At 67.7% G+C, this 11,566-nt stretch overlaps 5 non-coding genes across 5 annotated transcripts; all 5 read right to left on the bottom strand.

Annotated features, from left to right (window-relative positions):
* Positions 1–1,366: 1,366 nt before the first annotated feature.
* LOC141420464 (5S ribosomal RNA) lies at positions 1,367–1,485 on the bottom strand. Its single transcript, XR_012445004.1, has one exon. It is a non-coding gene; the product is annotated as a 5S ribosomal RNA (ribosomal RNA).
* A 2,147-nt stretch (positions 1,486–3,632) lies between these two features.
* On the bottom strand, positions 3,633–3,751 carry LOC141420463 (5S ribosomal RNA). The gene has a single exon (XR_012445003.1). It is a non-coding gene; the product is annotated as a 5S ribosomal RNA (ribosomal RNA).
* Positions 3,752–5,902: 2,151 nt separating this feature from the next.
* LOC141420462 (5S ribosomal RNA) lies at positions 5,903–6,021 on the bottom strand. The gene has a single exon (XR_012445002.1). It is a non-coding gene; the product is annotated as a 5S ribosomal RNA (ribosomal RNA).
* A 2,150-nt stretch (positions 6,022–8,171) lies between these two features.
* LOC141420461 (5S ribosomal RNA) lies at positions 8,172–8,290 on the bottom strand. The gene has a single exon (XR_012445001.1). It is a non-coding gene; the product is annotated as a 5S ribosomal RNA (ribosomal RNA).
* A 2,147-nt stretch (positions 8,291–10,437) lies between these two features.
* LOC141420447 (5S ribosomal RNA) lies at positions 10,438–10,556 on the bottom strand. Its single transcript, XR_012444987.1, has one exon. It is a non-coding gene; the product is annotated as a 5S ribosomal RNA (ribosomal RNA).
* Between the last annotated feature and the right edge of the window lie 1,010 nt (positions 10,557–11,566).

The following is an 11,566-nucleotide window of genomic DNA, read 5'->3' as shown; positions in this document are numbered from 1 at the left end:
TCTCGTCTGCTCCTGGGTGCCCTGGGCCTCTTCCCTGTGCCGCTGCTGGGTCTTGTGCCCCTGCTTGGCCTCCTTCAGACCCGGCCCCGTGCTACACGGCCACGTGCTACAGTATCGTGCCAGCAGAACTGGCCCTGGCTGAGCCCCGTACCCACCCTCCTGCCATCCCTTGCCCTGCTAGCAAATGGCAGAGATCCTCTGGCCTCCGAGCCCAGACAAAAATCCTGATGCAGTTGGCCGAGGGGCCGCAAACCAAGGCTTCGCTTGTTCCCGCTCAGGCCCCAGCCATACCCTCTTGTCCTTCGGCTGCTCGTGTGTGGGGTGGGGGAGAGGAGGGTGCGTCCCCGTGCGTGCGTGCGTGGTCTGGGTGTCTCTGCGTGGTGTGTGTGTGTGTGTGTGTGTGTGTGTGTTAGATGCCGTGCCTGGTGTAGGTGGGGAAGAGCAAGCCCTCACGCACAGAGCCCCATCACACACTGGGGCCGGGCCGAGGGGGTCAATCTGCTCGGCCTGATTGCGTTGGGCATACATTGCAGAAGGTGGGTTTTCCAAGGCGGAGCAGAGGGTCCCGGCACCTGAGGTTGTCCACGGGGAGAATGTCTGTTCCACGGGGGCAAGCGGTCCCTTCCGTCGTGCCCAAGCCCATGTGACCCCGAAGGCCAGGTGGCCCCGGTCCTTGAGCTGACTGAGGAGTGCTTTGAGACCCGGAGGGTGGCACAGGCGACTGGGCGCCAGCGGCGGCCCTCCCTCCCTTTGAGCGGGACGGGGAGCTGCCGCTGGCATCCGGAGCTCTGGCGGCCTGCGCCCTCTGTCCCTGTGACCGCAGGCTCTGCCGTGGGAGGCGGGATCCCACGTAGAGGTCGCGCGCTGGCTGCCCTGTCTTGGGTTGAGCGACGGAGCGCGACGTGGAGCAGCACCCGACTGAGGCTCCCTGCTTCTCTGTCCCCTGGCGTCTTGCCCTGGACCCAGTGCACCACCTTGTGGCGAGCCCAGGTGTGGCGCGTCCCGCTGTGGGGCCCGCTGGGGTGCAGGACCCACTTTCTCATGGCTTCCGCACGTCCCTCCCCGCCCGCCTGGAGGGCAGTTGGGGAGCGGTCCCCAACGTGGCCTGGGACCAACCTCGCTGGTGACCCGTGTCGCGGGCGCGCGCCCCAGGAGAGTGTGGGGAGGGGAGAGGATTCGGGGACGTAGCTGTGAGGATTCGGTGTGCGTGGGTCTGGCGGGTGGCCCGGACGGGGTCGGGGTCGTGGTCACGGTGGGTCGTTGTGGTGGTGGTGGTGGTGGTGGTGCTGGGGGTGGTGGTGGTGGTGGGGGGGGTGGTGGCGAAGTCCCCGAAGACAAAAGGAGCAGCGAGGGAGGGAGGAGCAAAAGCCTACAGCACCCGGTATTCCCAGGCGGTCTCCCATCCAAGTACTAACCAGGCCCGACCCTGCTTAGCTTCCGAGATCAGACGAGATCGGGCGCGTTCAGGGTGGTATGGCCGTAGACGCTAGCCGCCGCCTCCGGGAGCCCCAAGAGCCTGCCGAGGGCCCCGGCGTGCGTCTCCACGCTGCTCTCCTGGCACGGCTGGGAGTCCGGGTGGGGGCTGGCAGCCCGGGGCCAGCGGCCAGAGGCCCCGCGCGCCTGCTCGGGCAGCCGGTCTCGCCCAGGTGGCCGCTGGGTGGCTTTCTTCCCGAGGTGTCCTGCTGCCAGGACGAGGGTCAAGTTTTCTCGGGGGAAAATTTCTCAGTGCTCTCGGGCGCTTGTTCTTCTGGGAATGTCCACTGCTGTGGCCAAGGCGGGGGACGCACAGCTCGGGCCAGGGCAAGCAGCCGCCCTCCTCCGTCGCCTCCTGGAGCCGTATCCTTGGGTGGGTGCGTGGCTCCCAGCGGAGGTCTCGGGGACCCTTCCGGTCCTCTTCGTCCGGAAAGCGCCACTGCCCCTCCAGCCCATCAGGAAAACGGCAGCCGCGCCCTTCGCCGACCCGCTCCGCCCTCCTCCACACTCAGGGCCTGGGGCTGCGGGGCTGAATCGTGAGGCTTTCCAGCCCAGGACTTCACCTCTGGCCCCTTTCACACCCGGGATCTTGGGAAGAAGAAACAAAACCAAACACAGCCAAAGCCATCTCCTCCGACCCGGGGCCCCTCCACATCCCTTCCGATCCCGGGTTCCTGCCGGCCTCCCGGGGCGTTTCTCCCAGGCAGGCCTTCGCGGCCACTACACGGGGCTGAGCACTCGAGTCCTCGGGCGTCACGGGGCCCGCGGCCACGCCAAGCACGCACGACTCCCGGGTCTCGTCTGCTCCTGGGTGCCCTGGGCCTCTTCCCTGTGCCGCTGCTGGGTCTTGTGCCCCTGCTTGGCCTCCTTCAGACCCGGCCCCGTGCTACGCGGCCACGTGCTACAGGATCGTGCCAGCAGAACTGGCCCTGGCTGAGCCCCGTACCCACCCTCCTGCCATCCCTGGCCCTGCTAGCAAATGGCAGAGATCCTCTGGCCTCCGAGCCCAGACAAAAATCCTGATGCAGTTGGCCGAGGGGCCGCAAACCAAGGCTTCGCTTGTTCCCGCTCAGGCCCCAGCCATACCCTCTTGTCCTTCGGCTGCTCGTGTGTGGGGTGGGGGAGAGGAGGGTGCGTCCCCGTGCGTGCGTGCGTGGTCTGGGTGTCTCTGCGTGGTGTGTGTGTGTGTGTGTGTGTGTGTGTTAGATGCCGTGCCTGGTGTAGGTGGGGAAGAGCAAGCCCTCACGCACAGAGCCCCATCACACACTGGGGCCGGGCCGAGGGGGTCAATCTGCTCGGCCTGATTGCGTTGGGCATACATTGCAGAAGGTGGGTTTTCCAAGGCAGAGCAGAGGGTCCCGGCACCTGAGGTTGTCCACGGGGAGAATGTCTGTTCCACGGGGGCAAGCGGTCCCTTCCGTCGTGCCCAAGCCCATGTGACCCCGAAGGCCAGGTGGCCCCGGTCCTTGAGCTGACTGAGGAGTGCTTTGAGACCCGGAGGGTGGCACAGGCGACTGGGCGCCAGCGGCGGCCCTCCCTCCCTTTGAGCGGGACGGGGAGCTGCCGCTGGCATCCGGAGCTCTGGCGGCCTGCGCCCTCTGTCCCTGTGACCGCAGGCTCTGCCGTGGGAGGCGGGATCCCACGTAGAGGTCGCGCGCTGGCTGCCCTGTCTTGGGTTGAGCGACGGAGGGCGACGTGGAGCAGCACCCGACTGAGGCTCCCTGCTTCTCTGTCCCCTGGCGTCTTGCCCTGGACCCAGTGCACCACCTTGTGGCGAGCCCAGGTGTGGCGCGTCCCGCTGTGGGGCCCGCTGGGGTGCAGGACCCACTTTCTCATGGCTTCCGCACGTCCCTCCCCGCCCGCCTGGAGGGCAGTTGGGGAGCGGTCCCCAACGTGGCCTGGGACCAACCTCGCTGGTGACCCGTGTCGCGGGCGCGCGCCCCAGGAGAGTGTGGGGAGGGGAGAGGATTCGGGGACGTAGCTGTGAGGATTCGGTGTGCGTGGGTCTGGCGGGTGGCCCGGACGGGGTCGGGGTCGTGGTCACGGTGGGTCGTTGTGGTGGTGGTGGTGGTGGTGGTGCTGGGGGTGGTGGTGGTGGTGGGGGGGGTGGTGGCGAAGTCCCCGAAGACAAAAGGAGCAGCGAGGGAGGGAGGAGCAAAAGCCTACAGCACCCGGTATTCCCAGGCGGTCTCCCATCCAAGTACTAACCAGGCCCGACCCTGCTTAGCTTCCGAGATCAGACGAGATCGGGCGCGTTCAGGGTGGTATGGCCGTAGACGCTAGCCGCCGCCTCCGGGAGCCCCAAGAGCCTGCCGAGGGCCCCGGCGTGCGTCTCCACGCTGCTCTCCTGGCACGGCTGGGAGTCCGGGTGGGGGCTGGCAGCCCGGGGCCAGCGGCCAGAGGCCCCGCGCGCCTGCTCGGGCAGCCGGTCTCGCCCAGGTGGCCGCTGGGTGGCTTTCTTCCCGAGGTGTCCTGCTGCCAGGACGAGGGTCAAGTTTTCTCGGGGGAAAATTTCTCAGTGCTCTCGGGCGCTTGTTCTTCTGGGAATGTCCACTGCTGTGGCCAAGGCGGGGGACGCACAGCTCGGGCCAGGGCAAGCAGCCACCCTCCTCCGTCGCCTCCTGGAGCCGTATCCTTGGGTGGGTGCGTGGCTCCCAGCGGAGGTCTCGGGGACCCTTCCGGTCCTCTTCGTCCGGAAAGCGCCACTGCCCCTCCAGCCCATCAGGAAAACGGCAGCCGCGCCCTTCGCCGACCCGCTCCGCCCTCCTCCACACTCAGGGCCTGGGGCTGCGGGGCTGAATCGTGAGGCTTTCCAGCCCAGGACTTCACCTCTGGCCCCTTTCACACCCGGGATCTTGGGAAGAAGAAACAAAACCAAACACAGCCAAAGCCATCTCCTCCGACCCGGGGCCCCTCCACATCCCTTCCGATCCCGGGTTCCTGCCGGCCTCCCGGGGCGTTTCTCCCAGGCAGGCCTTCGCGGCCACTACACGGGGCTGAGCACTCGAGTCCTCGGGCGTCACGGGGCCCGCGGCCACGCCAAGCACGCACGACTCCCGGGTCTCGTCTGCTCCTGGGTGCCCTGGGCCTCTTCCCTGTGCCGCTGCTGGGTCTTGTGCCCCTGCTTGGCCTCCTTCAGACCCGGCCCCGTGCTACGCGGCCACGTGCTACAGGATCGTGCCAGCAGAACTGGCCCTGGCTGAGCCCCGTACCCACCCTCCTGCCATCCCTGGCCCTGCTAGCAAATGGCAGAGATCCTCTGGCCTCCGAGCCCAGACAAAAATCCTGATGCAGTTGGCCGAGGGGCCGCAAACCAAGGCTTCGCTTGTTCCCGCTCAGGCCCCAGCCATACCCTCTTGTCCTTCGGCTGCTCGTGTGTGGGGTGGGGGAGAGGAGGGTGCGTCCCCGTGCGTGCGTGCGTGGTCTGGGTGTCTCTGCGTGGTGTGTGTGTGTGTGTGTGTGTGTGTGTGTGTTAGATGCCGTGCCTGGTGTAGGTGGGGAAGAGCAAGCCCTCACGCACAGAGCCCCATCACACACTGGGGCCGGGCCGAGGGGGTCAATCTGCTCGGCCTGATTGCGTTGGGCATACATTGCAGAAGGTGGGTTTTCCAAGGCGGAGCAGAGGGTCCCGGCACCTGAGGTTGTCCACGGGGAGAATGTCTGTTCCACGGGGGCAAGCGGTCCCTTCCGTCGTGCCCAAGCCCATGTGACCCCGAAGGCCAGGTGGCCCCGGTCCTTGAGCTGACTGAGGAGTGCTTTGAGACCCGGAGGGTGGCACAGGCGACTGGGCGCCAGCGGCGGCCCTCCCTCCCTTTGAGCGGGACGGGGAGCTGCCGCTGGCATCCGGAGCTCTGGCGGCCTGCGCCCTCTGTCCCTGTGACCGCAGGCTCTGCCGTGGGAGGCGGGATCCCACGTAGAGGTCGCGCGCTGGCTGCCCTGTCTTGGGTTGAGCGACGGAGCGCGACGTGGAGCAGCACCCGACTGAGGCTCCCTGCTTCTCTGTCCCCTGGCGTCTTGCCCTGGACCCAGTGCACCACCTTGTGGCGAGCCCAGGTGTGGCGCGTCCCGCTGTGGGGCCCGCTGGGGTGCAGGACCCACTTTCTCATGGCTTCCGCACGTCCCTCCCCGCCCGCCTGGAGGGCAGTTGGGGAGCGGTCCCCAACGTGGCCTGGGACCAACCTCGCTGGTGACCCGTGTCGCGGGCGCGCGCCCCAGGAGAGTGTGGGGAGGGGAGAGGATTCGGGGACGTAGCTGTGAGGATTCGGTGTGCGTGGGTCTGGCGGGTGGCCCGGACGGGGTCGGGGTCGTGGTCACGGTGGGTCGTTGTGGTGGTGGTGGTGGTGGTGGTGCTGGGGGTGGTGGTGGTGGTGGGGGGGGGGGTGGCGAAGTCCCCGAAGACAAAAGGAGCAGCGAGGGAGGGAGGAGCAAAAGCCTACAGCACCCGGTATTCCCAGGCGGTCTCCCATCCAAGTACTAACCAGGCCCGACCCTGCTTAGCTTCCGAGATCAGACGAGATCGGGCGCGTTCAGGGTGGTATGGCCGTAGACGCTAGCCGCCGCCTCCGGGAGCCCCAAGAGCCTGCCGAGGGCCCCGGCGTGCGTCTCCACGCTGCTCTCCTGGCACGGCTGGGAGTCCGGGTGGGGGCTGGCAGCCCGGGGCCAGCGGCCAGAGGCCCCGCGCGCCTGCTCGGGCAGCCGGTCTCGCCCAGGTGGCCGCTGGGTGGCTTTCTTCCCGAGGTGTCCTGCTGCCAGGACGAGGGTCAAGTTTTCTCGGGGGAAAATTTCTCAGTGCTCTCGGGCGCTTGTTCTTCTGGGAATGTCCACTGCTGTGGCCAAGGCGGGGGACGCACAGCTCGGGCCAGGGCAAGCAGCCGCCCTCCTCCGTCGCCTCCTGGAGCCGTATCCTTGGGTGGGTGCGTGGCTCCCAGCGGAGGTCTCGGGGACCCTTCCGGTCCTCTTCGTCCGGAAAGCGCCACTGCCCCTCCAGCCCATCAGGAAAACGGCAGCCGCGCCCTTCGCCGACCCGCTCCGCCCTCCTCCACACTCAGGGCCTGGGGCTGCGGGGCTGAATCGTGAGGCTTTCCAGCCCAGGACTTCACCTCTGGCCCCTTTCACACCCGGGATCTTGGGAAGAAGAAACAAAACCAAACACAGCCAAAGCCATCTCCTCCGACCCGGGGCCCCTCCACATCCCTTCCGATCCCGGGTTCCTGCCGGCCTCCCGGGGCGTTTCTCCCAGGCAGGCCTTCGCGGCCACTACACGGGGCTGAGCACTCGAGTCCTCGGGCGTCACGGGGCCCGCGGCCACGCCAAGCACGCACGACTCCCGGGTCTCGTCTGCTCCTGGGTGCCCTGGGCCTCTTCCCTGTGCCGCTGCTGGGTCTTGTGCCCCTGCTTGGCCTCCTTCAGACCCGGCCCCGTGCTACACGGCCACGTGCTACAGTATCGTGCCAGCAGAACTGGCCCTGGCTGAGCCCCGTACCCACCCTCCTGCCATCCCTGGCCCTGCTAGCAAATGGCAGAGATCCTCTGGCCTCCGAGCCCAGACAAAAATCCTGATGCAGTTGGCCGAGGGGCCGCAAACCAAGGCTTCGCTTGTTCCCGCTCAGGCCCCAGCCATACCCTCTTGTCCTTCGGCTGCTCGTGTGTGGGGTGGGGGAGAGGAGGGTGCGTCCCCGTGCGTGCGTGCGTGGTCTGGGTGTCTCTGCGTGGTGTGTGTGTGTGTGTGTGTGTGTGTGTGTTAGATGCCGTGCCTGGTGTAGGTGGGGAAGAGCAAGCCCTCACGCACAGAGCCCCATCACACACTGGGGCCGGGCCGAGGGGGTCAATCTGCTCGGCCTGATTGCGTTGGGCATACATTGCAGAAGGTGGGTTTTCCAAGGCGGAGCAGAGGGTCCCGGCACCTGAGGTTGTCCACGGGGAGAATGTCTGTTCCACGGGGGCAAGCGGTCCCTTCCGTCGTGCCCAAGCCCATGTGACCCCGAAGGCCAGGTGGCCCCGGTCCTTGAGCTGACTGAGGAGTGCTTTGAGACCCGGAGGGTGGCACAGGCGACTGGGCGCCAGCGGCGGCCCTCCCTCCCTTTGAGCGGGACGGGGAGCTGCCGCTGGCATCCGGAGCTCTGGCGGCCTGCGCCCTCTGTCCCTGTGACCGCAGGCTCTGCCGTGGGAGGCGGGATCCCACGTAGAGGTCGCGCGCTGGCTGCCCTGTCTTGGGTTGAGCGACGGAGCGCGACGTGGAGCAGCACCCGACTGAGGCTCCCTGCTTCTCTGTCCCCTGGCATCTTGCCCTGGACCCAGTGCACCACCTTGTGGCGAGCCCAGGTGTGGCGCGTCCCGCTGTGGGGCCCGCTGGGGTGCAGGACCCACTTTCTCATGGCTTCCGCACGTCCCTCCCCGCCCGCCTGGAGGGCAGTTGGGGAGCGGTCCCCAACGTGGCCTGGGACCAACCTCGCTGGTGACCCGTGTCGCGGGCGCGCGCCCCAGGAGAGTGTGGGGAGGGGAGAGGATTCGGGGACGTAGCTGTGAGGATTCGGTGTGCGTGGGTCTGGCGGGTGGCCCGGACGGGGTCGGGGTCGTGGTCACGGTGGGTCGTTGTGGTGGTGGTGGTGGTGGTGGTGCTGGGGGTGGTGGTGGTGGTGGGGGGGGGTGGTGGCGAAGTCCCCGAAGACAAAAGGAGCAGCGAGGGAGGGAGGAGCAAAAGCCTACAGCACCCGGTATTCCCAGGCGGTCTCCCATCCAAGTACTAACCAGGCCCGACCCTGCTTAGCTTCCGAGATCAGACGAGATCGGGCGCGTTCAGGGTGGTATGGCCGTAGACGCTAGCCGCCGCCTCCGGGAGCCCCAAGAGCCTGCCGAGGGCCCCGGCGTGCGTCTCCACGCTGCTCTCCTGGCACGGCTGGGAGTCCGGGTGGGGGCTGGCAGCCCGGGGCCAGCGGCCAGAGGCCCCGCGCGCCTGCTCGGGCAGCCGGTCTCGCCCAGGTGGCCGCTGGGTGGCTTTCTTCCCGAGGTGTCCTGCTGCCAGGACGAGGGTCAAGTTTTCTCGGGGGAAAATTTCTCAGTGCTCTCGGGCGCTTGTTCTTCTGGGAATGTCCACTGCTGTGGCCAAGGCGGGGGACGCACAGCTCGGGCCAGGGCAAGCAGCCGCCCTCCTCCGTCGCCTCCTGGAGCCGTATCCTTGGGTGGGTGCGTGGCTCCCAGCGGAGGTCTCGGGGACCCTTCCGGTCCTCTTCGTCCGGAAAGCGCCACTGCCCCTCCAGCCCATCAGGAAAACGGCAGCCGCGCCCTTCGCCGACCCGCTCCGCCCTCCTCCACACTCAGGGCCTGGGGCTGCGGGGCTGAATCGTGAGGCTTTCCAGCCCAGGACTTCACCTCTGGCCCCTTTCACACCCGGGATCTTGGGAAGAAGAAACAAAACCAAACACAGCCAAAGCCATCTCCTCCGACCCGGGGCCCCTCCACATCCCTTCCGATCCCGGGTTCCTGCCGGCCTCCCGGGGCGTTTCTCCCAGGCAGGCCTTCGCGGCCACTACACGGGGCTGAGCACTCGAGTCCTCGGGCGTCACGGGGCCCGCGGCCACGCCAAGCACGCACGACTCCCGGGTCTCGTCTGCTCCTGGGTGCCCTGGGCCTCTTCCCTGTGCCGCTGCTGGGTCTTGTGCCCCTGCTTGGCCTCCTTCAGACCCGGCCCCGTGCTACGCGGCCACGTGCTACAGGATCGTGCCAGCAGAACTGGCCCTGGCTGAGCCCCGTACCCACCCTCCTGCCATCCCTGGCCCTGCTAGCAAATGGCAGAGATCCTCTGGCCTCCGAGCCCAGACAAAAATCCTGATGCAGTTGGCCGAGGGGCCGCAAACCAAGGCTTCGCTTGTTCCCGCTCAGGCCCCAGCCATACCCTCTTGTCCTTCGGCTGCTCGTGTGTGGGGTGGGGGAGAGGAGGGTGCGTCCCCGTGCGTGCGTGCGTGGTCTGGGTGTCTCTGCGTGGTGTGTGTGTGTGTGTGTGTGTGTGTGTTAGATGCCGTGCCTGGTGTAGGTGGGGAAGAGCAAGCCCTCACGCACAGAGCCCCATCACACACTGGGGCCGGGCCGAGGGGGTCAATCTGCTCGGCCTGATTGCGTTGGGCATACATTGCAGAAGGTGGGTTTTCCAAGGCGGAGCAGAGGGTCCCGGCACCTGAGGTTGTCCACGGGGAGAATGTCTGTTCCACGGGGGCAAGCGGTCCCTTCCGTCGTGCCCAAGCCCATGTGACCCCGAAGGCCAGGTGGCCCCGGTCCTTGAGCTGACTGAGGAGTGCTTTGAGACCCGGAGGGTGGCACAGGCGACTGGGCGCCAGCGGCGGCCCTCCCTCCCTTTGAGCGGGACGGGGAGCTGCCGCTGGCATCCGGAGCTCTGGCGGCCTGCGCCCTCTGTCCCTGTGACCGCAGGCTCTGCCGTGGGAGGCGGGATCCCACGTAGAGGTCGCGCGCTGGCTGCCCTGTCTTGGGTTGAGCGACGGAGCGCGACGTGGAGCAGCACCCGACTGAGGCTCCCTGCTTCTCTGTCCCCTGGCGTCTTGCCCTGGACCCAGTGCACCACCTTGTGGCGAGCCCAGGTGTGGCGCGTCCCGCTGTGGGGCCCGCTGGGGTGCAGGACCCACTTTCTCATGGCTTCCGCACGTCCCTCCCCGCCCGCCTGGAGGGCAGTTGGGGAGCGGTCCCCAACGTGGCCTGGGACCAACCTCGCTGGTGACCCGTGTCGCGGGCGCGCGCCCCAGGAGAGTGTGGGGAGGGGAGAGGATTCGGGGACGTAGCTGTGAGGATTCGGTGTGCGTGGGTCTGGCGGGTGGCCCGGACGGGGTCGGGGTCGTGGTCACGGTGGGTCGTTGTGGTGGTGGTGGTGGTGGTGGTGCTGGGGGTGGTGGTGGTGGTGGGGGGGGTGGTGGCGAAGTCCCCGAAGACAAAAGGAGCAGCGAGGGAGGGAGGAGCAAAAGCCTACAGCACCCGGTATTCCCAGGCGGTCTCCCATCCTAGTACTAACCAGGCCCGACCCTGCTTAGCTTCCGAGATCAGACGAGATCGGGCGCGTTCAGGGTGGTATGGCCGTAGACGCTAGCCGCCGCCTCCGGGAGCCCCAAGAGCCTGCCGAGGGCCCCGGCGTGCGTCTCCACGCTGCTCTCCTGGCACGGCTGGGAGTCCGGGTGGGGGCTGGCAGCCCGGGGCCAGCGGCCAGAGGCCCCGCGCGCCTGCTCGGGCAGCCGGTCTCGCCCAGGTGGCCGCTGGGTGGCTTTCTTCCCGAGGTGTCCTGCTGCCAGGACGAGGGTCAAGTTTTCTCGGGGGAAAATTTCTCAGTGCTCTCGGGCGCTTGTTCTTCTGGGAATGTCCACTGCTGTGGCCAAGGCGGGGGACGCACAGCTCGGGCCAGGGCAAGCAGCCGCCCTCCTCCGTCGCCTCCTGGAGCCGTATCCTTGGGTGGGTGCGTGGCTCCCAGCGGAGGTCTCGGGGACCCTTCCGGTCCTCTTCGTCCGGAAAGCGCCACTGCCCCTCCAGCCCATCAGGAAAACGGCAGCCGCGCCCTTCGCCGACCCGCTCCGCCCTCCTCCACACTCAGGGCCTGGGGCTGCGGGGCTGAATCGTGAGGCTTTCCAGCCCAGGACTTCACCTCTGGCCCCTTTCACACCCGGGATCTTGGGAAGAAGAAACAAAACCAAACACAGCCAAAGCCATCTCCTCCGACCCGGGGCCCCTCCACATCCCTTCCGATCCCGGGTTCCTGCCGGCCTCCCGGGGCGTTTCTCCCAGGCAGGCCTTCGCGGCCACTACACGGGGCTGAGCACTCGAGTCCTCGGGCGTCACGGGGCCCGCAGCCACGCCAAGCACGCACGACTCCCGGGTCTCGTCTGCTCCTGGGTGCCCTGGGCCTCTTCCCTGTGCCGCTGCTGGGTCTTGTGCCCCTGCTTGGCCTCCTTCAGACCCGGCCCCGTGCTACGCGGCCACGTGCTACAGGATCGTGCCAGCAGAACTGGCCCTGGCTGAGCCCCGTACCCACCCTCCTGCCATCCCTGGCCCTGCTAGCAAATGGCAGAGATCCTCTGGCCTCCGAGCCCAGACAAAAATCCTG

This window comes from Castor canadensis, unplaced genomic scaffold (genome assembly GCF_047511655.1).
Source record: "Castor canadensis unplaced genomic scaffold, mCasCan1.hap1v2 HAP1_SCAFFOLD_228, whole genome shotgun sequence".
NCBI lineage: Eukaryota > Metazoa > Chordata > Mammalia > Rodentia > Castoridae > Castor > Castor canadensis.
The sequence above is the reverse complement of the archived record's forward strand: the minus strand, read 5'-3'. Positions and strand labels throughout refer to the sequence as shown.